Source organism: Cupressus sempervirens, chromosome 9, assembly GCF_028749045.1.
Source record: "Cupressus sempervirens isolate cs-2001-9-10 chromosome 9, ASM2874904v1, whole genome shotgun sequence".
Taxonomy (NCBI): domain Eukaryota; kingdom Viridiplantae; phylum Streptophyta; class Pinopsida; order Cupressales; family Cupressaceae; genus Cupressus; species Cupressus sempervirens.
The window spans coordinates 760,269,613-760,296,750 of NC_143126.1; positions in this window are offsets into that span (position 1 = coordinate 760,269,613).

The window sequence follows — 27,138 nt, forward strand, 5'->3', positions numbered from 1 at the left end:
ACCAAGGCAAAGAAGAGACTTATCTATAATAGTTAGGTGATCACTATATTATTCAAAGGATCTTCATCAACAAACAAAGTTACAAAGCAAAGATCAACCTACTGATTCATCCTAATAGGTGTATTAGTCTAAAATCCTCTAACCAGGTGGATCTAACAGTCCTTGCAGAATCTCTTAACTGAGTGAATACTTTATTGTACTGTATAAAGCCTTTCAAAAGGTGAACCTAGTAGTCCTACTTACTCTTAATTGAGTAGATCACTAGAAGTGATCAATTGTAAGTCCTAACTGGCCAACTTTATTATTGTAGTAGTGAAGCATTGTGGACATTGTGTATGAGAAATATGTTAGCAAGAAATACTAATCTATTAAAAGAACAAAAGCATTAACTAGCATAAAAACCATAACATATATGAGAGACAAAGTGAAACCCTCAAATGAGAATATGAGCCATGGAATGGCTCTCCCAATGAGGATGGTCACTTGATTTAGGGATGAGTCTATTTGATAGGATTTGGGATGTATGCTCAAGCTTCAAACTAGCTTCAATGGAGATTTTTGGGATTTTTGGTGTGGATGCATGCAAAAGTATGGATTTGGCTTCAAAATGGCATTATAACTTTACTTGATGGATTGTGATGAAATGGCTTGGGAGGGGATTCAATTTAAAGGCTAAGGGCTTGAGGGATGGAGGGCTAAGATGGAAGGAAAGATGAAAGCTTAAGGAGGGCTAGGATGCACTCAAAAGGGAGCACATGGATTGTGCTTATTTAGCACCAATCAAAGAGTGACACATGTCACAAGGTGAGTGGATGGAGGAAAGGGGAAGGATGAGTCAAAAAAGGAGGCTCAAAGTATAATATCTTCATAAATACCCTTCATTATGGCTTGTAAGAGCTTGTAAGAGTCTTTATGGCTTTTGTAAGAGCATTCATTGTTGGGTGGTTGGGATATTTTGGAGGGAGTTGAGATTGTTGACTTTCCTTGGGTTAGGAAAGTCTTAAGCTTGCTTAGGGAATGTGACAACATTAGGGGGTGGATTAGGCTTGGGTTTAGGATTATATTAGGGATGTTAGAGATTTGCAAGTGGATGGCATTCATGAGGGTGGGTGAGTTAGTGGCTAAGCTTGGTTAGTATGGGTGGATGGGGTGGATTAGGCTAAAAGGGGGATTTAGGATAGGTTAGGGGTTATTAGATTTGAGGATTTTATTTATCAAATAGATTTATTTAATAAATGGGGATTTTGGAATTAGATAGAAGAATAGGATTTAATTGATAAATAATAGGTTATTTGATTTATCAATTAGGACTATAGATAATTAATTAAATTAATCAGCTAGGGGATGGCAAAGGATTAATTAAATAAGAATTTAATTAATGATGCCTTTAGAGATAACTAAATAGGATTACCAAAGCAATGTAATCAAATTTAGGTGTCTACAGACATCACCTCCATCCTAGTTTTACCTTCTCCTTGGAGGGGTTATGGGTTACCAAATATTGTGTCAAATTTTTATGGTGCTGTTTCTTTATTTCTTTACATTCCATACATGCAAGTAGATCAGATAATCTAATAAAGTGGGAGTAAGTGAAAAAAGTTTTAAAGTGGTTCCTAATTCACCCCCCCTCTCAGTCACTCGGTCATCATTACATTTCCAATGATTGGTATCAAAGAAATGTTCTCTTATCATAAGTTTAACAACTTCATAGGAAATATTAGAATAAATGGAAGTGTACAAGCTAGAGAAAGCCATTGAGAATGAATAGCTGGATCTACATGTGGTCTTGGAACAAATAAAGAAACTGAAGAATCAACTCTCTCAATCCTTGAAAAGAAGAAAATAATTAGCAGTACACATGAATGAATATCTATACACAGAAGAAATATTTGAAGATATTTGCAAAGAAAGGATTTTAGATGAAGTGGATGCAACTATAGAAGATCTACTTGGAAGGAACCTCATTTTGCAAGAAGAAGTCATAAAATTGAAAATAAAACAAGAGATTCATTTAGTCAAGATATATGAAGTCATGGAATAAAAGAACCGAGATGAAGATCATAAAGTGATGGAAGAAGAAGATAAAATAATACTAAGCACATGACTAGAAGAAAAGGACAATGAAATCCACTAGCTATCAGTACATCAGGCATATATGACAAATCAACTTAATAGTGAAAATCAAGAAGTCATCAATTTAAGGGCATAAAATGATAGACTCAAGAATGATCTTAGAACAAAGAAAGAAACCAATGAAATAATGATGAGATCACAAGAAACCATGAATTAGTTGGCTGAACTACCTTAGTAAAGACACAAAGGGAAAACATGATTGGTAACACAGAACAAGGAGAATCATCACAAAAAGGAGCTCAAAAGAACAAAAGACTTGCATGCAATCATTGTGGAAAGATAGAAAACTCATCAAAAAAATGCTAGAGTAATGGAAAGTCAAAATTCAATGGAAACTGCTATAGTTGCAATAAGTTTGAAGGAAAATTCTTTACATGCTACAATAAAGGTTATAAATCCTTGGAATGAAAAAGAAAGCAATGGAACATTGGACCAAGAAAAGGAACATTTATTAGTTGGGATTACAACACATGGTACATATGTTATCTATGTGGAGAATATGGACACATTGGAGCAAACTGTACGAGGACTCACTTCATAAAAAGGAATCCTACCAAAAGATGCTATGTACGTAAAGGACTTGGTCATTTGGAAAGGTACTACATGAATATAGCTACTGTAAATACTAATGAAGAAAACAAAGGCAAGACCAAGATTGATGAGATCAAGTCTCAAAAAAATCAGCAATGGGTAAGGAAATTTCCTAAAAGTTCAAGTCAATACTCAGAATTTAATAACACCCAAGTCAATGAGTTAGGTGATTCAATCACCTTTGAATAAACATATAAGGATATCACTAGAGTTGTGAGAAAAATAAGATCCTACACTAATTCTAGTCAAGCAAGTGAGAAAGTCCTTATTGAGTTATTCTTCATGCATAACTAAGAAAGGCTAGGTTCCATGACTCAACCGAGTCATATGACTTAACCAAGAAAAATCAGGTTGACAGCTAGTTCTATCCAAGCTTATTTCACCTACCATAGTATAGAGCATTTATGAGGCCCTAGGGGTTAAAATTTTGATAAAGGAGAAATCAAAGGATTATTATTTCATTGTGAATTTAGAGATCAAACTATGTAGAGTATTCTTCAAGCCCTTGAGAAATCGAAAGAGAATTTGTTGATGACCTAAGCATGCATGCAAGTTCACTATCTAAAGTTCTTCATTAATTGTGCATCATGAAAACTTCATCAAGCTCAAATGTCAGGAAGGGTTTTGAAATGTTGGTCAAGAATGTAGATTGCAAAGAACCTAATTTCAAACTATACCCTACAATCACTGAAGAAAAGGATCCTAAGGGAGCACACTCGACCATCCCTCTGAAGGTACTCCTAATTCATGATATAAGGACTTATAATCATTGTTCAATTCAAGAATTGGGTAATTTCAGCTAGATCAAGCATATAGTGCATTGTGTGAGAATAGAAGGTTGAAACACGAACATAAACATCTAGATGTTAAGAGATTGAGCCACATCCTTCATATGTTGAGGAAATTTCAAGTGAAGTGGATAAGGTTTGTATTAAGATGAGTCACAAACATGAACTTCTGGTTTGAGCAACCAGTCACAATCATCAAGAAGATGATCCATCAAATTACTGGTTACCCAATGCTAGAAAAGTCTAAGGCAACCAAAACCATAGAATGAGGACAACTATCTAAGGTAACCCTAGCTAAATGGGATGAAATAGGCATGCAATTAAATAATGTTACTGATATGGAGATCAAGCTTGAAATTCATGTCATAGCTCACAAGTTCTACAGTTCAAGCCAACCCAACATTGTTCCTTATGAAGCAGCTGACCTAACATACAAGATGGTAAAGAAGAATGTGTCATTTGAGAAAGAACATGGAGAGCATCCAAGATTTTAGGAACAGTTCATGTAACTTTGGCTCTCTTCTAATTTGTTTACTTTTATAAGTAAAAAAATTCTTTCCATCTAAAGGAAATGTTGTATGGAAGAAGGGCACACCTGTACTATATCAGATTAATAATTTCATTAGTGAAATGGGTGAGAATTTTGATGGAACCATGGATGCATATTTTGAGAACTTCATAGAGAAGATGAAAAATAGGTTTAGGATCCCTAAGAAATTATTTAATGAGTATGAGCAATACATATGTTTTTGTTTGACTGTGACAATGTTCATATTCAAGCAGTCAGACTTAGGATTGCATGGGTGAAACCATTGGGTTATGAAGTTAACATTGATGAAATAAGAGACTTCATTGAAGCCCTTATCAATGAACCAATGGATCCTATGGCTACTTATTTTGGAACTTTTGAAGAAGCAAAATCCATAATCTCACTTGAGATTCAAACTTCTCAAATTTTTAGAAGGGGAAAAAAAGGATTGAAAACCTTGAGAAGAAATTTTCTAAATCTAATACCCCTCTTATGCTTGCCAAGGGTAAAGGTAATGATGTAGAATAAATGCTACTTATTTTGGAACTTTTGAAGAAGCAAAAACCATAATCTCACTTGAGATTTAGATTTCTCAAATTTTTAAAAGAGGGAAAAAAAGGATTGAAAACCTTGAGAAAAAATTTGCTAAATCTAATACCCCTCTTATGCTTACCAAGGGTAAAGGTAATGATGTAGAAGAGGAATAGGAAGAGGAAGGTGATCATGAAGAAGAGGAATTAGAGGAACCTTCAAAGAAGAAGGAAAAAACACCATTAAAGAAGATCAACAAGGTCTTCTACTCCTGTGGTTACTGTCACCAAGCGTAGGAAGCCAAGAAAGAAATTGAGGCTGGATGATGATGATGATGAAGATGAAGATAACACTCTTATAATCTCACTAAAGAATCCCCCACCTACTCTTGAGAAACACCATAAATCAATAAGGGAAGGAAGTGGAATGGCAAGATTCAAATTCTTCAAATATGATTCCAGAAATAAAGAGGAGCAGAAATAGATTGAAGATGCATTAGTGGAGAAAATAGGTAGATGGAAGTATGACCCCTCTGAACTAAGAGGTCATGCTCCTAAAGCCCTACTAAAATTGTTTTCTCACCATTGGACTAATAAAATCAAATCAAAGAAGGACATTAGAGAAAAGAATCTAAGGAAACTAATGCCAAATCTCTCTAAGAAGGAATTAAAGGGGGCAATGTCAAAATATGGAAAAAAATAGACTCCTATTTTTAAATCTTTTCATATTTTATCCAAGAAAGTTGAGGATGTTGTACAATCCACATCTAATATGTGGAAAAAATTTTTGATATAAAAGAAGAGGGAGATCTACTAGGGGTTCAAACCATTGAAGAGTCTAATCATAAGAAAATTACAACAGAAGTCATGACATCTCTTCTAACCACTTTGGGCCAAGCCCTTATTCCACCAAGCTTTGAGTTGTAGTCTACCAAGTTGAAAATAGTTCAACCAAGTGGTGAAGAGGAAGGAAAAGAAATTTTACCTTTGTTGATTGCAGGAAAGGGGAAAAAAAGATCTTTCATCTACCCTAGTAGTAACTGAGCAACAAGCTCTAACTACCCCTGAGGTAAGCCTAACTGAGCAAGGAGATAAATCTGTTAGGCTTCAATTGAGCATTGAAGAGAAGAGTGATGGAGTCAAAGGGAAAGAAATCATACCTATTGGAAACATTCAAGACTATGCTAAGTTACTAAGAGGGAAGGGCTGAATCAACAACTTCTAAAACTTCTACCGATTTCAATTCTTAATCCAATAAACTAATTAGCATTTAATTCATCACATATGATCTAATTGCATGCATGAGAGACTAAAAACATGAAAGCATCCACAATACTTGAACACAAAGATTTGGTGACCCAGAAACATTCCAAATAGAAAGTAAAACTAGGGTGGGGATGATACCCACAAACTTTAGTACTGCAGCATAAAGTTGGCTTGTTAAGGCTTACATTGATCACTTCTGATGATCTACCTTGTTAGAAGAAAATAGGACTGCTAGGTTCACCTTGTGAGAGGATTTATAAACATACAATGAACTATGCAGTCAACAAAGAGATTTAGAAAAGACTGTTAGGTCTACCTTGTTAGAGTATTTTGATTGGTTCACTTGTTAGGATGAAGTAATAGATCTTTGATTTTGAAATTGAGCTTACTGATAAAGATTCCTTAATGTATTGATCACCTTTCTGTGATAGATTTTTCACTACTGCTCCTTGTACTGATATAGCTTTTATAATTCTTTATCTGCTACATTCACAATACATATGCTTACACATTCACATTCTTTCACTTTCTTGCTCTTGCTTACATTTCCATACATATTACACTGTATATGATACAATAAATCACATATATATACCAATCCAATTTACAAAATAAAAAAGTTGGCCATGACACAAGTTAACAAAAATATTGCAAAGTTGGCCCACATGAAAATACTTGGGTTCTAAAGATTGACTCGTTGAGGTTTTGATACATGACATCCACTGTCACTAGTTGGCATCATCATGCTCTTTGTAGACGTAGAAGCTCGATCAATATTGATCACTTTCAAGTAGTCTTGAACTTGATCTACACTGGTGACTCTGTAGATATTGTGCAACTCAACAAACAATGAATCACTTGGTTACCATGAAGTAGCTTGGTTACACTAGCTTTGCATCACCTGAATTGTGAACTTGATAGATACTACAATGCTCGGTAAGCATAGACTTCACATCACATGAACTATGAACTTGGTAACCACTTGATAAAATTGGGATACACTTAAATGCCCAGTATAAAATGTTGAACTTCACACTAACTAAATCTGCCTGGTAACCACTAGAATTAGTCCAAAAGACTTGGTAGAATTGTAGAACTCGATGACTACTGAATTACATCGCAAACATTGTAAACTATTCAATAAGAATTGTATAGAGTGTGAATAAGTTTGTGTCACTAATAACAAACTTGATTGATATGTTAACAATCTCCCCCTTTGGCATTAGTGACAAAAACACTTATTAGCCCAAAACTAAATACCTCGTATTCATCACCATGTGATACTAGCTTGGTCTATTTTTGAGATTTTTCAAAATTGATCTTTGGAAGGTATATAAAGAGTATTTATTCACCATAGCATATTTCTCCCACATACTATATGATCCACTATGTACATATAATAACATATCTCCCCCTGTAACTATTCCCCCATATCTCATCCATATCTCATCTCTCCCTTTTTGACAATAATGCCCAAGATTTATTCTAACATATTTACATGGAGACACTAAAATGAGATAGGAATTTAGAGTGTACCTTGACGGTAATTGCCAAAGTTTTATCCTAGTTTTCTTGCAATACGTTGCATGTGTGAATGGCAATTTGTACTTCTGTTGATAATTCAATCATGTGGTCAGCAATAGAGAAGTTGTTATCATGAATCAAAGTCTTTGAATATACAATGTGTTTCTGCATAGAATCCATGACTAGAAGGATCATATTTTATATATCAACCAATGTTGAATGAATCCTCACTTCTTCTCTTAACAACTTAGCTTGCAAGTTTGACAAAAATATGATTTTCTTAAAATGTGTAGAGCTTGAACTAGGGTCAAGTTGCAACTGCTGAGCACTTACTTTAAGATCAATATCAATTTTGGATAATTTATCCCTAAATTCCTTGGTATACTCAGTGACATCACATAGTTTTGCAAAAAGTGATGACACATTTGAACAAGACGCCTCAAGATTGACCAAATTTTTTGAAAGCTTAACTTAATGAATGGCTATTTTCTGAGAAATGTGCTCCAACACTTTATTATTGAATTTCTTTTTAGCCTTTTCAACTAGTTTTTCTTAACCTTCGATGTCCTCATTAAACTTTTGGATTACCTCTCCAAGATGAAACAAAATAGGTTGAGAAGAATCAACCTCAATTCTAATAGCCTTAGACAAAATATTCTTAGCATCATCTAAAATCTTATAATCTCTATCTCTTTCCTCTCTTAATGTTTGCTACTTAGCCTTTTTCTGGAGGAGTTCACCAAATATGTGCATTTGGTCTGCAGAAAGATTGTAGATATCCCATTTGGGAATTTCTATTTCCTCATCCAAATCTATATCTTCCTCTATCTCCTTTCCTTTCAAAATTTTTGTACTTGGTTGAACCTTAGGTTCAACTATCCTTGCACTTATTGCTTTAGTATCCGGAATGGAAACAATAGTGGACATGCTCGAACTTGCAGTAAAAATTGATATAGCACTTACTGGTGGAATACTTACAAAGATACTAGAAGAATCCAAAATTGATGAAGTCAAAATTGTAGAATCCAAAATTGAAGTAGACAAAACTGGAGAGCTTACCATGGATGAATTCAAAACTAAAGAAGTCAAAATTGGAGAGGTGATGACTGAAGAACTCAACTCAACAAATGAAGAGGGAGTCTATAGCTCAGTTGAAGAAGTGGAAGTCACTTCTGTCAATGATATGCTGAGCTATGTTGGGGCCAAGAGTGATTGGACATTTGATGTATCTGTGGTAGTCACAACCAAACTTACTAAAGCTATCTCCATACTTGATATAGTCAAAGGTTTGCTCAAGGAGTGAGGAAGTGAGGCAATGACTGCAACAACTATCTTTACTAGGTTAGTCTCCTTATTGTCTTGCTTATCTTCCTCTGTAGCTTCATCACCTTGATCCTCTTCATCTTCCTCATTATCAAAATGAGACTTCTTCAACATTTTCCTCCTCATCTTTCTCCTTATCCTCTTCCTAATCAACATCCTTTACTTCAATTGGATATTCACTTGGTTTATGAAGATGATAAATGTTCTTCCAAGTGTTTGTAGCATTCTTAACTACATGCTCTATGTCTTTGATCAAAACTAAATAGGTATTAAACCTTAGGGTAAATTTGTCTTCATTTTTCTTTAAAGTTTCTTTTACCTCAACATCTAATATACATAGTAGTAACTACCTTAGGGTTTGTGCATAAATGTCTTTTACTATTTGCATGGAAAACTCCCATTTTGGCTTTATTTTCTCTAGCAATTCATTAGATATTTGAGAGGCAATCTGGTCTAGTCAGTACTTCCACTTACCCATTTTTCTTAGCACTAGTTCAATTTGCTTCTACTCTACCTCTATCCTTATCTCATATTTAAAATATTTTAAATTTTTTATTCTAGCTCCTTCTTCCATTTGTTTCAATTTTTCGTGAAAGGTGGGTGGAAGTCTGCTGAGTACAATGTCACTTCCTTTCTTCTGAGACCTCCTTGTGAAGACTGCAGTAGATGCCTTTGTAGGGTTGGTGATGATCACCTTGCCCTTTTTCTTCAAAGGTTCTTCTTCTTCCTTTGATTCTTCTTCATCCTCTACCTGTTCCTCATCTTTACCTTTACCCTTAGTTAACATAAGAGGTGCACTAGATTTCAATTTGGCTATCCTCCTCTTCCCTTTGTTAACCACCTGTGGGAGCTTTATTTCTAGCTGTATTCTTGCCTTAGCCTCTTTATAGGTACCAAAGCAAGAATCCTTGGGATCAAAAAGTTCATTGATAAGGGCTTCAATAATATCCTTGGTCTCATCAATGTTTACCTCATAGCCAAGAGGCTTGACCCACACAACTCTAAGCTTGACTGCCTAGATGTATACCTTGTCACAAACAACCATGGAGCACACATCATCCTTGTAGTCCTCAACTAAGTTCTTAGGTATCTTGAACCTATTGTTCATTTTATATTTGAACACATCAAAGTAGTTGTCCATGATGCTACCGTTCTCTCCCATTTCTACAATATATTCATTTATTTGGTATAGTACATGCACATATTTTCTCTAGACTATAGTGCCTTTGGAAGAGAATAACTTCTGGACATAAAATAATAAACATGTTAACAGAGAACCAAATTTGCATGGGTTATTCTTGGAAGTTTTGGTAATTTCCATATTCTTGTTGAATTGCCTCAATAATAACTCAACAAGGTCATAAGATAAGTTGTTCTTCACCACTTTATATGCCAAGTCCATTGCTTCACATGATACACTATTAAGATGGCTTGAACTATATATCTTATGAGCTATGACATGAATACAAAACTTCAACTCTGCATCTATGACACTTCTTATTTTCATGCCTTTTCCATCCCACTCAGCTAGGGTTTTCTTCTCCAACTCTACTTGACCTATTGTTTTAGTTGTTTTGTCTTTGGTGAGCATGGGAGGGTTAGTGATTCAATGAATCATTTTGTTGGTTATCAATATTGGCTGCTCTAACCACAATTGTCCGTTATGCATCTGGCTAAGGATATACCTAATCCATTTAATTTGAAACTTTTGGGGCATGTGGGGAAAGTGAGTTAATCCTTTTGCTTCCAAATATTGATGCTCAGGTTTTAGGGTTCCATCAACACATAATTGACCTAGGGCATCATCCATCTCTAGAGTACCAGTTTCTTGAATTGCACATTTAAAATGAGTTCGAATATCATTAACAAGAAGTACCTTGGGAGGCATTTGAGATTGAGCTTCACTTGGGTCTAGGGTTTCAGCAACCACATGCATGCACTATAAATCTAGTTCCTTCCATTCAACACCTTGAACCAACATGCCTAAACCTTTCTTGATCTTGCTACTACTGGATGCCATTTTTACTCGGTAGCTTGAGAGAACTTCAAATTTTTTTTAAGGAAATTTTCTCAAGTCACTTGATCACAAAAAAAATAGCTCTTCATAGTAGCACTTTGGAAATTCATAGTAAGAAATGAATTTGATTCCATGCCTTTTGTTAAAATTTTTCCATTAATGCTTGGTATAGTGGTAGATGAGTTGACATATTGCTTGAAAAACTATCATCCACTACTTTGTATTGATCACTTGGCAAAGTCTTTGTGACTCGGTAACCATAAGTGCCTTTGTTACTCTCAACCTTGCTCGATTGAGTCTATGACCTGTCCTTACTCGGTAGAGAAGGTAACTCGATACTAACTGATATAGATCTTGCTTAGTGATCCCTTTGTATCTTGCATATGGATTTGGATCTTTGTTACCTTTTAATTGGAATTGATTCTGATGTCTTCTTTGATAGCATGGTTCTAGTTCTTCCTTATGAACTTAATTGAAATGGTAGAATCGCCCAATTCTTGAGTGACTTGACCATCATTACTCATATCGGTATCCTTGGTAGACTTAGGAATCCATTGTTTTCTCATCTACTTTTGAATGTTATTAGCCTTTTTCGTCTTCTCATCTTCAATTTTACTAGTATTCATATAATTCTTGGCAAGATGACCAAGTTTTGTACAAATGAAACATATTGTAGTGGTATCTCTTTTCCTCATATGATGTTTAACACAATTTATACCAGTGTGTCCAAATTCACCATAGTAATGAAATCTACACTAGGTATTGTAATCCCAACCAAATATTTCTTTCAAATTTTTTTCGTGTAAGAATTTGTCTTAGGGAAAATTCACCCAAGATCAAGGAACTCAAACACAAGCACAACAATAGACCAAAGAGAGTATGATTAGAATGACAATATATTCATTCAATATTCACTGTGAAAAGTACACTAGGAGTGCCTATATATAAAGGCCTCTGGAAAGCTTCTAGAATGCATAGAAGTTAGCAACATGATAAGTCATACAACCAGGCACATGTCCACCAGATATGGGTTATCATCCATTAAGCATGGGAGTAAGTGCAATGATGAGAGGATAAGCCTACAATGGTGTAGCACATAAAATAATATTGTAGACACCATGTGCTAAAATGGGAGTGCAAATAACTATGTTGTCTACATGACAACTCAATAAATGATGCAAACTCCAATATTGTAGAAACCATGTGCTGAATTAGAGTTGTGTACTTCTATGTTGTCAACATGACAACTCATGAGAGCACACAAACTCCTAAGTGTCTCACCTAAATAAATAATAAAATAATACAATATAATAAAATAATGCATTAACCTAAGTAAACTTAAGTAAAGTGTAAATAGTAAATACTTATTTACACCAACACTCCCCCTTAAGTGCAACTTGGGGGAATGCACTTAGGCTTATGAAAGCTAAAGATGAAATGAAAAATGGGTCCCAGCTACTAAGCCATGTTAGGTACCCATGTATATAATGAAATGCAATCTCTCATAAAGAAGAGAAAGAGGGAAAACCTCATGGGAAAAACCCTCCTCCAAAATGAGAGATGAAAAAAAAAGATGCATGGATGGATGGAGTAATCAAGACCCCCCCCCCCCACCCCCCACATTACGACATACATCAAGTATATACAATAGAGAAATGTGAGAAGAACACTATCCCAAAAGAGGAAAATGTCCTCCCCATAAGAGAGAAGAAGAAGAGAGACAAGGTAGTCTCCCCCCCAAATGATAAGTGTTGATCAGTGAGAGCTGCTCTAATGTAGAAGCTGATCCAAGACTGCAAAATAGTGTTCCTTCCCTTTGGAAGAAACAATACCTTAGGTACAAATGAGATGCATCTGCTATGTGTGGAAAGAATCTCGATAATCACTGATGCCTCTGAAACCTGTTCAACTATCCCTATGAAGGAAGAATGTAGAACTTGTCCTAAAGAATCTACTGTCTCCTCAAATGATAAAGAGATCTCCTGCAACTGCTATACATAAGTATCCACAATCACATCAACATGAGAAGATCGATCATGTAGAGAATGGACATGAGGGTTAGAGTGAGCCCTCACAAAAATTGAAGAAGGATCTTCTCCATCAAAGAGAAGATGTATATCATCAATGATGTCCCCCAAATCCATTATGTATGAATCCACAAATAAACTTGAAATATCTACTATGTAGTCATCCTCTATTGCTAGAGTTGGAAGACTAGGTGTGCCCTGCTGTACTGGACCTATCATTGTGGAAATGTATGCATGTGGACTATACTGATGTCGTGACTTCTCACTACAATTTTCAATAGAACCCTATGTGTTTGAATTTTTTAAAGCACTATCACTGGTGTCACTATTAATTTCCACAATGTATGATGTGCGGAGAGGATTAGAGGATAAGCTGGGTGAACTTTCCTCAAAGTGTACATCCTTCTCCACAAAAATCTTATGTGTCTTAGGATCCATAAGTTTGTATGCCTTCACATTATCTTCATATATGATGAAAGTACAAGGCCTAGGTCGTGGTGCCTTGCATCCCCTGGAAGATATGTTTGCCCATGCTAGACAACTAAAGACTCATCATCTTAAAGTTGCTAAATTGGGGGTATATGGTTTTACGTATGAAAATGATAGTTTTAATAGAAAGATAGCAAAAGACACACACATTGGGGACCCTAGAAGTGTGTCACAATTGGTTTTCTACCACACCATGCCTCAAAAGGAGTTTTTCCATGTAAGGAAGGATGAGGAGACCTATTAAGTATGTGATTGGCACTGCTAATTGCTTTGACTTCAAGTGGTGCATCTAGAGACTTGGCCTATATCACACAACTTGCCATAGATCCTCAATGTTGCAACATCTATTTTGTGCGGACCGAATGCTAGTGGATTCTAAAGATCAATTCCCTCAATTTTTCAAAAGTTTTTAAGTCTTTTGTTCACATATTTTCTTTCATTGTCCATCCTTAGAACATTGATGGCTTTCCTCGATTTCTATTCAACATGAGTCTTGAAAGCTAGAAACTTGTCCAACACTTCATTCTTGTGATGAAGAAATTAGACCCAAGTGTATTGTGAAAAGTCATCAATGAAAGTAAGTATGTAGTAACCCTAGTTGATTGATGTCACTGCAAAAGGACCTACTAGTACCATGTGAACCAACTGAAGAACAACTGGTGTTCTTGAAGACTTCCCTCTATGTAATTTATCCTTTAGATGCATATCCACTAAACCTATTGAACATTCACCTTTGGAAAAGTTTATTGGAGGTAGACCTTTGACTATTTTGTTTGAGCAAAGTTGCTAAAGATAGCAAAAGGCAAGATGACCAAACTGCTCATGCCATGATTTAGATTGTGAATTGGATTGAGTCAACAAGGCTTGTGAAGGAGACATGGGCACAAAGTGGGAGAAAGAATACAACCTTTTGTCATCATTAACTTTCCCCACTACAACCACTAAATCATCTTTTAGACTGTGCACTTTTACTGAGTTAGGAAGGAACTCAACTTTATGACCATCTCCAAGGTGAATGATTTGGTAAATTGAGATGAGATTTGAACTTAGGTTTGGAACATAGAGAACATCTTTAAACTCTCCATTTTCCATTTCCATGTTTCCTTTCCCTTCAACTTCCATTTTTGTATCATCTCCTACAAAGATGTGCGGTACCTTTGACTACTTTAATGAAGAAAAACATTTCTTTGAAGAACCCATATGATATGAGGCACCTAAGTCAAGAATCCATTATGTTGAAGAACTTGAATTTTCCATGACTGCTTGCCCTTTACCCTTTGAATATGAAGAAGATCCTTTCTCCTTGTAAGCATTAGGCAATGGAACATTGTATTTCTTCATGATGATCATCATCTCATCAATCTTTTTATGATAACAATCATGTTCTTCATGACCCAATTTCTTGCAATAAGAACACTTTTTCTTGTCCTTATTATTGTTCCCCTTCTTTTTTGAATTTGAGGAAGACTTTCCTTGTTGATTTGATTGTGGTGTTTCCTTTTCTGCATCCTCTGATTTGGTAGTCTTCCATTTCTTATTCTTGCCCTTTCCTTTATTTGAAGATTGACTAGTTGAATTTTGAGAACCCTCATTATTGGCCACCAACGCCTTAGACTTAGGTGAATTGAGAATCCCCATTGATTTCAACTTCTTTTCTTCTTTATCCAACAAGTCAACATAATCATCAAAAGAGACTTTAATGATAGGCATACCCTAATGTAGTCTTTGACGTGTTATAAGTAGAAACAAATGTGGAGTATTCAGATGGAAACTTATTATGAATGAGATAGATTAATCTATCATCTTTGATAGGACTCCCATAATCATTAAGCTTTGTCCTTAGTTCATTCACCTTAATGATGAAATCCTATATAGAATCAAATGACTTAGGATCTAAGGAGACAAGGTCATCTTCAATTTTGAAAACATCCTCTTCAGACACTTTATCATATAGGTTTTTGAGGGTATCCCAGGCTTCCTTGGATGCATTAGACTTTTGAATTTGATATATGATCTTGTCATCAACCCCCAAACAAATATCACCTAGGGCTTTCCTATCCATTGTTTGCTAATCAGTGATTTCACTAGCAGATACTTGATCACCTATTTGTTTAGGAAGGGTATTGTAATCACCTAAAAATGGTCATCTAGACTATTAGCTCCCTTCTTAGCATTTTAGCTAAATTAATTAAATCATTTACCTAGACCAAATTGGTAATATTCAATCAATATGATTATAACCTATAGTTTGACTATGCTATCCTAATTTCATTATTTGATTAATAGAACATGTCCCCTTTTAATTAAATAAAAGACTCAATTCTTCTAACCCACTTAAAGTGCACACATAAAGTCCTTTTTCTATTTTGCAATTAAAATAAAAGGCTTTGTGACTTTTGTCTTATATGACAAGTCAAATTATATTCTATTGGTTGACTTGTGTGTGCACATGGATCACTCCTCTTTTCAAATTCCACCATTGATCATCCACCATCTTCATCTTGATCTCTACCATCCGTACAACTTTAAAAGGGAGAGAGCTTTCCCCCTCAAAGCATCCATCTTTTGAGTATTGTTATGCTGTAGGTTTTCTAATAGGTTTCTTTAGAGCTTTGTGGAGAACTTCTCTTTCTTGTCTACATTCTCTCATCCATGGCATTCTAGCTTAGCTTAGATTTCATTTTTACATGTAGCTTAAATCATATAGTCTAATAGTTGGATTGTAACACTCTCATACATGCTTAGCATAGCTACACTTTGCATATCATTCTAGCTTAATCTTCATTTGCATTGCATCCTTGAGGAACTCCTTGGGACATTTTCATTCTTTCATCTTGTCTTTGGAACCTCTCATTTCATGGTTTATTGGCAAGAAGAGTATTTTGAAGGCTCACCTAAGAGCCCTTGAACTTGAAATACACTTCTTGCACTTCATGGATAGGGAGCTCTAAGCCAGCATCCAAGCATTCCAAACTCATGGAATCATTTGGATAGAAGGGTTTAGAGTGGGACACTTTCGATTGTACATTTTTGGCACCCACCGTGGGGCTTGAATCAAGTTTCTAGCTCCATTTGCTTTTATTTTTTATCTTTGGCTTTTTACAGTAGCATATTGGATCTAATCAAGTGCTTTTGTAGAATTATCTCATTGGTTTTAAGGCCAACCCATAAGTAGATTAATTTGAAGGCCAAAAATCTATTTGGTTTAAAGATTTGATCATATCTTTTAAACTGCTTAGAGTTTGGTTCTAATTTTTTTTTTGCAGGTTGGGTATGTGTCCAAAATGTCTCAATCCAATTTTCAGAGCATTTTGACATGATTTTTCTTTATTTTTCATAAAAAGCCATTTATGATCACAAATTAGTGTATTTTTCAAAAAAACTTACATTTTCAGAATTTTTTTTGAATTATAAGGGGGTTAATTTTTTTTTTTTTTTTGACTTTTGAGGTTGTATTAGGGATCAAAAACCCAATTTGATAAATCTGGTCTATTTTGACAAAATGGGTCCCTAAGGCACAAATGAAGAGATTTTTTGAATTTCTTGCATTTTTGGAAAGGTCTCTAGTTTTTAGTAGGGGTCTCTTCTTTCCATTTCTATTTTTGGGACTGAAAGCATAGCAAAAAAAATCTAATCATGTTGACTAGATTAAAAGAAAAGAGTAAAAATGAGAGCATTTGTGATTAATTTACATTTTCTTTGCATACACTTGGTTGGAAGATAACTTGGATATTTGAGGAAACTAACCACTTTTTATTGCAAATTTTTATGTTATTTCACACTAACTTTTGGTGCTAACAAGTTGTGATTGCAGGTTGCCATGCTTGTGAAAAAAATTGAAACATTGCATAAAAAGAACGCATGTCAAAGCTTCAAATGCACAAGGGCTACTAATAATTATTTGCGAGGCTGCCCAATGCATAAAAACCCAATTTTGCTTGTTCTTTACTTTTACATGTGCGGCATATACTAGTTGTTTATTTTTAGGAACATTAAAACTTACGATTGGGATCTTTTGGTGATAGGAGAGTATGCTCTTCACCCTTGTGGTGAATCAAAAATCTTGACTTACCATTTGGTTTCAAGAGTAAGAGGCAACTAAATCTTCTTGGCGTGTTTGGGAGAAAATGATTGGAATAGGAGAGTATGCTCTTCACCCTTGTGGTGAATCATAAATCTTGACTTCCAAAAATTGATCGACTCTTTGTGTAGTTTAAAATCCTTTAGAGGGCTTGCTCTCAGACAACCTAAGAGGAACAACCCAAGTGGGGACAAGCAGATTACCTGGCTCTTCCAACCCATTATAAACTCAAGGCTATCAAGGACACAAAACCTTGGTAGACATAGTGTTTGTCTTCACCTAGTGTGATCACTTATGGTATTTCAACCATAGGGAGATCACTAGGCAAGAATGCTTAAGGTACTCTTGTGGTCTCGAGATCGGTTACTCATTGCAAGGTGAGGTGTCCCGTAATTGGGAGCAAGAGGAACACTATGAATGGAAGCTCTATCTAAGCACCCTAAGTTAGTAACTACCCTTTTTAGCCGCTTAACTTCTTGATGCAAAGATCGATCCTAGTGGACTACTTGGATCACCCCAAGATTTTACACTCACCATATGTGTTCCCTTGGTTGTGCTTATGGTACTTCCATGACAAAGCCAATATCTCTTGTGGGCAACCACTTGGTGTGAGGTGAAGGAGCATCAAACATGGGCCAAGTTGTTGAGTAATGAACTATGACTTTAAGGTAGATTTTTTGGCTACTATTTTTGATGTGTTGACCTATGTTAACATTCTTACAACTTAAACATTTCGGTAAAATTGCTAGGAAGGTTGTTTTGATATCAAAAATGCATGTTGACAAGGTTATTTTTACCCTTGCTTAATTGTTTTAAGACATGTTGAAACACCTACTATTTGCAAACCTTATTGATAACTGATACGAACTAAAAAAAAACATTGTCTAACTTGAAAAACCATTTGATTAATGAATCAAAACAAACACTTTAAGTAAAAAATTGATCTTTTTTTGCACAAAACTAGCACTATGTCACTTGCTTCCTGAGAAAGTATTGCTTGAGGTTCTTTTTTTGCCAAAACAGTGTCTGCAGTCATATTTTTTTGGTTTAAGGTATGTCACATCAGTCTCCCTTAATTCTAGTTGTGTATCAGTGTGTTAGGAATTTTTCCTAAGTCAAAAAGATGGGTTTAGTCCATCGAATGTAAGTCTTGAAATATCCTCGATGAATCACTTGTCAAAATTTGGTTATTATTCTATTCTAACTATTCACTAAACTCACTTAGCTCCAGTCACCAGTATTGCAAGCTCTTGAGCATTGTTTGACAAGCCATCTATTACACTTTGACAAGTGACTAGTCTCGGTTGTAAAAGCTCAAAATTAGACATACTTCTCTTGTCCTATTAAACAAAGATGAATCTTTACATGCCAGTAACAACTAGATATAAAGTTGGTAATGGTGACCATACACCTTTCATTTTGAAGCAATTGGAAACACCACCCAAATGTCCTCACAAGAAACCTTGTGATAAGAATCTCAAATTTGTTCAAACACAAATGGCCAATGTTTGACACAACCCACTTTATAGTTTTGAAAATCCATTTGGTACACTCTTTGAGACATGCAAGGATACAAGTGGTATAGTCACTATGGTGCACCCTAATGAAATTAAATGTCACTTAGAAGAACAAGCACGTGAAACCCAAAAGACTTTGGATGCTATATATGCTATGGAAAGAGAAAACCAACAAGTTGACACTAACAATCAGGCACACTATGAAGGACATAAAGAAAGTTTTCCTTGAAATCTTTTTGAGAACAATGATGGCAATCACATGCCACCAAGGACTCCTAGAGTTTCCGCTGGCACATGTCCTTCACCACCTAAATCATCCCATCATGATAGTGATGAAGAAGTAACTAGTGAAGATGTGATCAAATTTCAACAAGATGGCTTCGCCCAAAAACTAATGCTTAGAGCTTTAGAGGAAAATGAAAACCAATACTTTTGATACATGGTAGCTAGGGGATGAAAAATCCCTCAAGGTTTTGATGTTAAGCATATAATTCCAAAACAAGAGCCCACTGAGGGTGAAATCTTAAGGGAAGAAATACAAGAACCGAGGAAACAATTTGCACAACTGCAAACTTCAAAAGAGCTATCTAAAACATCATTTTTTGAATCAATTTGTGCTCTCCCATTTGATAGGAGTTTATACATGCAGGCATTTCATAGGGATATAGAGGTTCCAAAGTATGACAAATATGATAGAAATGGCGATCCTCACAATCATGTGAGGCATTTCTATGCTCTTAGCATGGACTTTATGTATGAAGACACCTTTGATATGTGTTTGTTCCCCATAAGTTTAAGAGGACGAGCCATGGAATGGTTTACTAAATTGAGTCCCCCTCTTAAGATGTTTGATGAACTTGCACAATATTTTATCGAACAATATTCATACAACATCCAACATCTTGTGACTGTGTTGGACTTACGTAAATCAAGCAAAAATTAGGGGAACCTTTTTCCATCTACCTGCAACAGTGGAGATCTCTATACTCATGATACCCTCGGTAAGTTCTTGAAGTCGAGAAAATTAACATCTTTGTCAACATGCTCATACCTGAGCTATACTTCAATTTGAGAAAGCAATTATTCACGTCCTTCAACACCATGGTTGAGAGCACATATCACATTAAGGATGTTGCTATCAAGGAAGGGGACATTGTCATAAGCAAGGATAAAACTAACAATGGAAACGATAAAGACAAAGGAAAACCTTGGAATAAAAACAAGTATGTTGTTAATAATAGAGTAGTGGACACTCCTAAGACTGAGGAGATTGTGTTTAATCTTTCCAATTCCATCTATGCAATGAAACAATAGGAGGGTTCAAAGCCACAAACCTTTGATAAAGGCTCTAAATTTGCAAAGAAGCAATGTGTTTACACACCTATGGTCAAAACTTATGAATTGATTTTAAAAACTTTAATTGCAAACAAGTTGGTTACCTTGTCAGACAAGTCACATCCTTATGATCCACCTATTAGACCACCATGGGGGAGAGAAGATCATACTTGCAACTATCACCGAAGTAAAGGGTATAACACAAAAAATTGCTTCAAGCTCAAAGACGTAATTCAAGACCTCATTGAAGCTAGAAAAGTTGTCATAGATGGCCTTGTGAAAAATGCTGATCATAAGGCCTTTAACCAACCCCTACTCGAGTATGAAAAGGGTGAGACCTCAAAGGTGGTTGCCAAAAAGAATCATGATGCCAAAATCAGTTATGCTTACACTGACACTCATAATGTTATAGGAATGCTTGAGCCCATTGAATACATATGTATGGAAAGCTCCAACAATGACAACTGGCCAAATTATGATGCTGAAGATGAATAAGGACATGATCCACTCCTTAAGACCATACTGATACTAGACCCAAGGTGGTACTTTAAGTGGCTGAGTCTTTGTCTTCTCAGAGTGAACCACTTAACGCTATTACTAGGGGGAAATCTAAGGTTGTCCTAAAAGTTTCTCATGACCCTAAAAATGCTTCATCATCTAAGCAAATGATTACTTACAAGATCTCCAACTATGATCTTGTTAGCCAACTACAACACACACAAGCACAAATCTCCATTTTTGAATTGCTAGAGTTATCTCCTTTGCACAAGGATATCCTTGAGAAAGCTTTATTCTTTGCCAATGTTCCCATAGATATTGATGCAAAATGATTCCAAGCTATGGTGAACCACATCTCCTTGCCTCACTATCTCACCTTTTTTGAAGAAGATGACCGAGCTCTCAGTCATCTCCATAACCTTGCTCTCCATGTCAAAGTTCAAAAATTTCATACCCGCATCTGCCGAGTCTTGATAGACAATGGTGCAAGGTTAAATACTATCTCATTCAATGTGATACAACTGTTGGGCATGTTAGAATTTTCCATTGAACCTAGGCAAAAGATCACCATAAAATCCTATGATGAGGTTGAACACCCTTCTAGGGGTTTAATTATGCTACCAATTTGAGTTGGTCCAGTGGAAAAAAGATGTTGTCTTCTAGGTCCTAGATATATCTCTCACATATAACTTTTTGTTGGGATGACCATGGATTCAAAACATGCAAGCAGTGCCCTCTATGTACCATCAGTGCATCAAGTTCCCATTCAATGGTACTAAGATAGTTGTCCCTAGTGACAACTCAATGTCCATCAACACATTGTTCGTTGCTGAAATGTTGGTCCCACACAATCGCTCTTCTCATGAGCCAACACCATCTTTCATAGAGTGTGAACAAAAAATAAAAATGATGAGCCTTGGTATGGGCTAGTACACTTTGGACTCTATTGCTGCTTTACTAGTTTCCCCTTGGTCCTATGGGAAATCAACTACCGCAAAGAAGCCTTCTGCTTTCGCTATGAGACTTTTTGGTACTTTTGTGCAATCATTAGTACCTCTAGAAGTAGAAAAGGAAGAAAAAGCCATTAAGGACTAGATCTATAGAGAAGAGGAAGATGAGGAAGTAATAGTGACTACTCCTATTTCTCCTAAAAGATATGGAAAAGGCTATAAATTTCTGACAAAAATGTGCTATCAGGGCCATGGATCCTTAACTGGTCGTAAAAATGCTCTAGTTGAACCTTTAATTCACACTCAAGGTCATGATACTCAAGACACTATCGGTCTAGGCTTTGGGCTAGACAATGATATACCAACATGTGATCGAAGATTGCTCACATCTAGCGAATCAAAGGGTGATGACCCTCCCATAATTGCTACCACTTCACAAGACAAAGACTTTGTCTCTCTCACTTCCCTCCTTTGGGGAGAAGAAATATTGACTAGTAATAATAATGAGGAAGCTTCTACCTCCCAACAATAGGAACAAGAAGAATCTACTCTTGAGGACATGAATAGAGGATGGACTAGACAAGATATTGCTCATCTCAAAGCTAGGGATTAGAGTATAGATTCTCATGAGTACGAGTGGGAAAGTCTCTTAGACACATCTTGCAAGCTAGGGGTGGATGTAATTCATGCCTATATAGACCAACCAAATGTAGTTGAATGATCTAGTATAGGGTCAGATGAGTTTGACTCACAACATGTCTCAATGGATCACGCTAGTCCCTCTAGGTCTATTCCTGAGCTGGACTCCTTTGTGACATTCTCTATAGGCTCAACTTCACAAGTCACTAGAGATGACTCCTTCCATATCAATCACATTGAAACTTCTGCCTCACTCTTGCTAATTCACCTGGATCTCATAGATTGGTCTCTCCAAAATCAAAGACCTGAAATACAGTCTTTCCAAAATGACTATGAGATTGCTTGTTACCTAAATGCCATTGAACGCATCACTTCTTCCACCTATGAACCTGTGGTTAACATGATAGAATTAGATATCAAGTACCTTAGTCAAAAAATTAAAAGAAAAAATAAGCGGTTAGATGGCAAAAACCACATTGTGGCAGTGTCTAATCCTCAAAAAAGTAAAAATAAAGGCATATCTAACGGTGAAAACCTCCCTAAGGCACCTGCAGATGAGGTACTTGGTAGTCTGGCAAGCTATTTCCAGGATAGATCTTTAGTTCTCATTGAACCTATGCAACCTATCAACTTGGGTATAGAAGAATGTCCTAATATTATTCGTGTAGCCCAGTCCTTGTCAAATGAAGAAAAGACACAGTTTGCTCAATTCTTTCAAGAAAAGAAGGTCGACTTCACATGGACATACTCTGATATGCTAGGTCTTGATATAGATCTCATCATGCATCACTTATCAATCTTACCAACTCTCAAGCCTATCAAATAGAAGTTGAGAAAAATGCATCCACATGTGGCCCTACTGGTCAAGGTAGAGTTGGAAAAACTCTTAATTGTGAACTTCATTAGGGCCATTGATTATGCGGAGTGAATTTCCAATACTATACCTATATCTAAGCATGAAAAATCCATACGAGTTTGTACTAATTTTAGAGATCTCAACAAAGCATGCCCCAAGGATGACTTTGCACTACCAAACATCGATATGATATTGGACATGATTGCGGGTTATGAGATGTACTCGCTCATGGAAGGATTTTTTGGGTATAACCAAATCAAGATAGGTCCAAAAAACCAAGAAAAGACAACTTTTACATGTGCATGGGGTACCTTTTGCTAGATTGTCATGCCTTTTTGGCTTAAAAATGCTGGCACTACATATCAAAGAGCAATGAAAACCATCTTTCATGATATGATGCATAAAAATATGGAAGACTATGTTGATGAAACACTGGCTAAATCTAAAAAATGAGACACAAATCTCAGAGACCTTAGTCTGATATTGGACCATATGGAACAATTTCAAGTTAAGCTAAATCCAAAAAAATGTGCCTTTGGTGTCACTTTTGGGAAATTGCTAGGGTATATCATTTTAGCAAAAGACATTGAGGTTGATCCTGAAAAAGTCCAAGCTATCATGGATATGCTTCCACCAAAGAATATTAGTCAGCTTAGAAGTCTTCAAGGACATCTACAATCCATAAGAAGATTTATCTCTCAATTGGCTGATAAGGCTCAAGCTTTCAATAAAAATTTGCAGAAATGATCTACCCATATTTGGAACAGTGACTGTCAATAGAGTTTAGATCAAATCAAAGGCTACTTGGCAAAACCTCTAGTTTTGATGCCACCCATTCCAGGAAAACCTTTGATTATTTATATTTCAGCTATGAATTCTTCTCTAGGAGCACTCTTAGCCCAAAGTGATGAGATGGGTAAAGAAAGAGCCATATACTATATCAGTCAAACTTTGGTAGCTTATGAACTAAACTATACAAGGATAGAGAAGGCATGCCTTGCTGTAGTATTTGCCTCTCAAAAGTTTCGACATTATATGTTGGCACATATAGTTCACTTGATTTCTAAGATAGATCCTTTGAAATATTTGTTAAGTAAAGCCACACTTACTGGTCATCTTGCTAAATGGATGATGATTCTTTCTGAATTTGACATTCAATATGTTGAACATAAGGCAATCAAAGGATAGGCCATAGTTGACCAATTGGCTGACTTTCCACTTGAAGATACACCACCTATGCAAATTGAGTTTCTAGATGCCTCAATCATGTATATTACTAAGAGGACATGGAATATTTTTTTTGATGGGTCGCATACTCAGAATGGAGCTAGAGCAGGTGTTTTGTTTGTTTCCCCTCATGGTTATACGATCCCAAAGTCCTACAAACTCTTGTTCCCATGTACAAAAAACATTACAGAATATGAAGCATTAACAAATGGGATCAAAATAGTGGATAATTGTACTACACATCTATGGCGATTCTCAACTTGTTGTGAACCAAGTAAACAATGAATACCAAATGAAGGATGACAAGTTGATCCCTTATAAGAAGTTGATAGATGCTCTAAGGAATTATTTTACCTTTGTAACCTTCCAACAGATTCCTAGAGTAGAAAATAAGGTTGCTGATGCTATGGCCACCTTAACATCTGTCCTTCAACTACAAGAACATGAATCACAATTTGAGTTCCTGGTGGAAGAACTATGTCACCTCGCCTATGATTCCTTGGATAACCAAGTGATCTGCATTGTTGTGGGTCATGATTCCTCCTGCTACGTGGCTATCTTCTCCTACCTACGTGATCAAGTTATACCTAAAACCCTCACATGCAACCAAAAATACCAACTCCTTCGTAATGCTTCACATTATACTTTGGTCTTTGGTGACTTGTATAGGAAGGGTCTAGATGGAATACTGCATAGGTGTTTAAAGCTAGAAGAGTTTGAGAAGGCACTTACTGAAGTCCATGATGGCATTTGTGGGGCACATTCTAATGGCCTTGCACTTCCCCAAAAATTACATAGGATGGGTTATTACTAGCCCACCATGCAAGCTGATGCTGTGCGCTATGCAAAGTCTTGTCAGAAATGTCACCTCCATGGCAACTTGATACATGCTCTAGGGTGAGAGTTAATCCCTTCTGTGACATATTGGCTATTTTAGCAATGGGCCTTTGACTTGGTAGGAAAGATTCATCCAAGCTCATCTAATGGTCATAAATTCATCATCAAAGCAATGGAATATTTCACTGAATGGGTTGAAGCTATACCATTGTCTACTACTACAAGCAAACATGTTGCCCTATTTATACTGAATCACATCATTTGCCGATATGGTATCCCATCCTCTATTGTTACGGATAATAGAGGGTAGTTCAAGAATAAGGACTTAAAGTAGCTATGCCAAAAGTTTCAAATTAAGCAACACTGGTCCTCTATTTACTATCCCCAAGGGAATGGCCAAGTTGAGGCCTCTAATAAAACACTTCTGAAAATCCTACACTACACAGTTCACAAGTCTGGGAAAGATTGGCGCTTGTAAATAAATCTGACACTTTGGGCCAATAGAACCTCTATTCATACTCCTGTAGGGGCTACACCCTTTTCTCTAGTCTATGGCTCTGAGGCTGTTCTCCCGTTAGAAGTTGAGATACCTTCCTTGCGCATCTCCTTGCATGGGTTAATAATCGATGAAGACCATAGAGCTATGCGAGTACAAGAACTGGAAACTCTTGATGAACATTGCAAAGCCACTTTTGATCACATGAGGGCTTATCAAAAGTGCATGTCTACCCAATATAACAAGAAGGTTCACCCTCATGAATTTCAAGTTGGTGAACTTGTGTTTAGAGAAAATTACAAAAATCAGCAACATCGAGAACAGAAAGGAAAGTTTAAACCTAATTGGTTAGGCCCGTACATTATCATAGCAATATTTGGGTTTGGTGCTTATTATTTGTCTACTTTAGAGGGTGAAGAACTTGCAAAGCCTATCAACATCCCACATTTGAAGAAGTTTATGCTTAGAGGCTTGCTACTTAGCTATCTTGTATATATTTATGATTCTAAAAAAATACTAAAAAATCAAAAAATGTCCTGAAAAAGGATCATCTTAGTGAAAACCTAGCAATAGGTGCTTTGATGTATCACCAAAAAAATAATTTTTTTTTTTAAATACAAAAAAATTGAAAAAAGTTCTAAAAAAAATCTGTCAAGTGGTGAAAACTTAGAAATAGGCACTACTTGAAACCCTTGTAGCTATGTCTATTAGTCTCAATCATCCATTTCACTACACATTTCCTAGCTTGGAATTGTTTTTTGTCCTCATCTCGGGGGCATAACTACTTAGCCTATTGAGGTATTCTTTTGCATTAGGGTTTCTTTGACAACTCACAAAATAGTGTTTCTCAACACTTCCCCCACCTTGACATCAAGTGTTTTTCAACACTTTTCAGATAGTTTACCTATGATCTCCAATGTTGTGATATTTCTCACAATTAAAATAAAGTCTTGAAGAAATGGCCAAGTGACTTACACACGCACACACTTTAACACTTAAATGATTGGGCTATGCTGATCTTTATCTGCTTTGTGTGCTATCTATGACAATTTCTTTACTATGTGTTCCCTCCCTAATAGAATTTCGAGGATGTCATTGACTAGAAGACTGGGGGCATGGGACATGCTTTCTTGATTTTTTCTTGTGGGTATACTTCATATGTCTATAGTGTTTTAAGAATTCATGCTTATCCTATTTGACACTTTGACTTATAAATGTATCATCCTTGACTGTTTCACAAGATCACACTCAGGGGTTATCTTGGCGCTTATGCCTTGATACAGGTGTAATATTGCTAAATCAAACTTAAGGAATCTAATCGCGTAGTTACATGTCTCTAATGCTTAGATTGGATTTCCACATACCTATATGATATTGATCATATTCATATTCTCATAGTTATGCTAGTGATAATTATATGATCTCATGAAGTCCCTAATAAATGCTCAATGATGAAATTAAGAGTCTAAATGTTATCCATTTCTT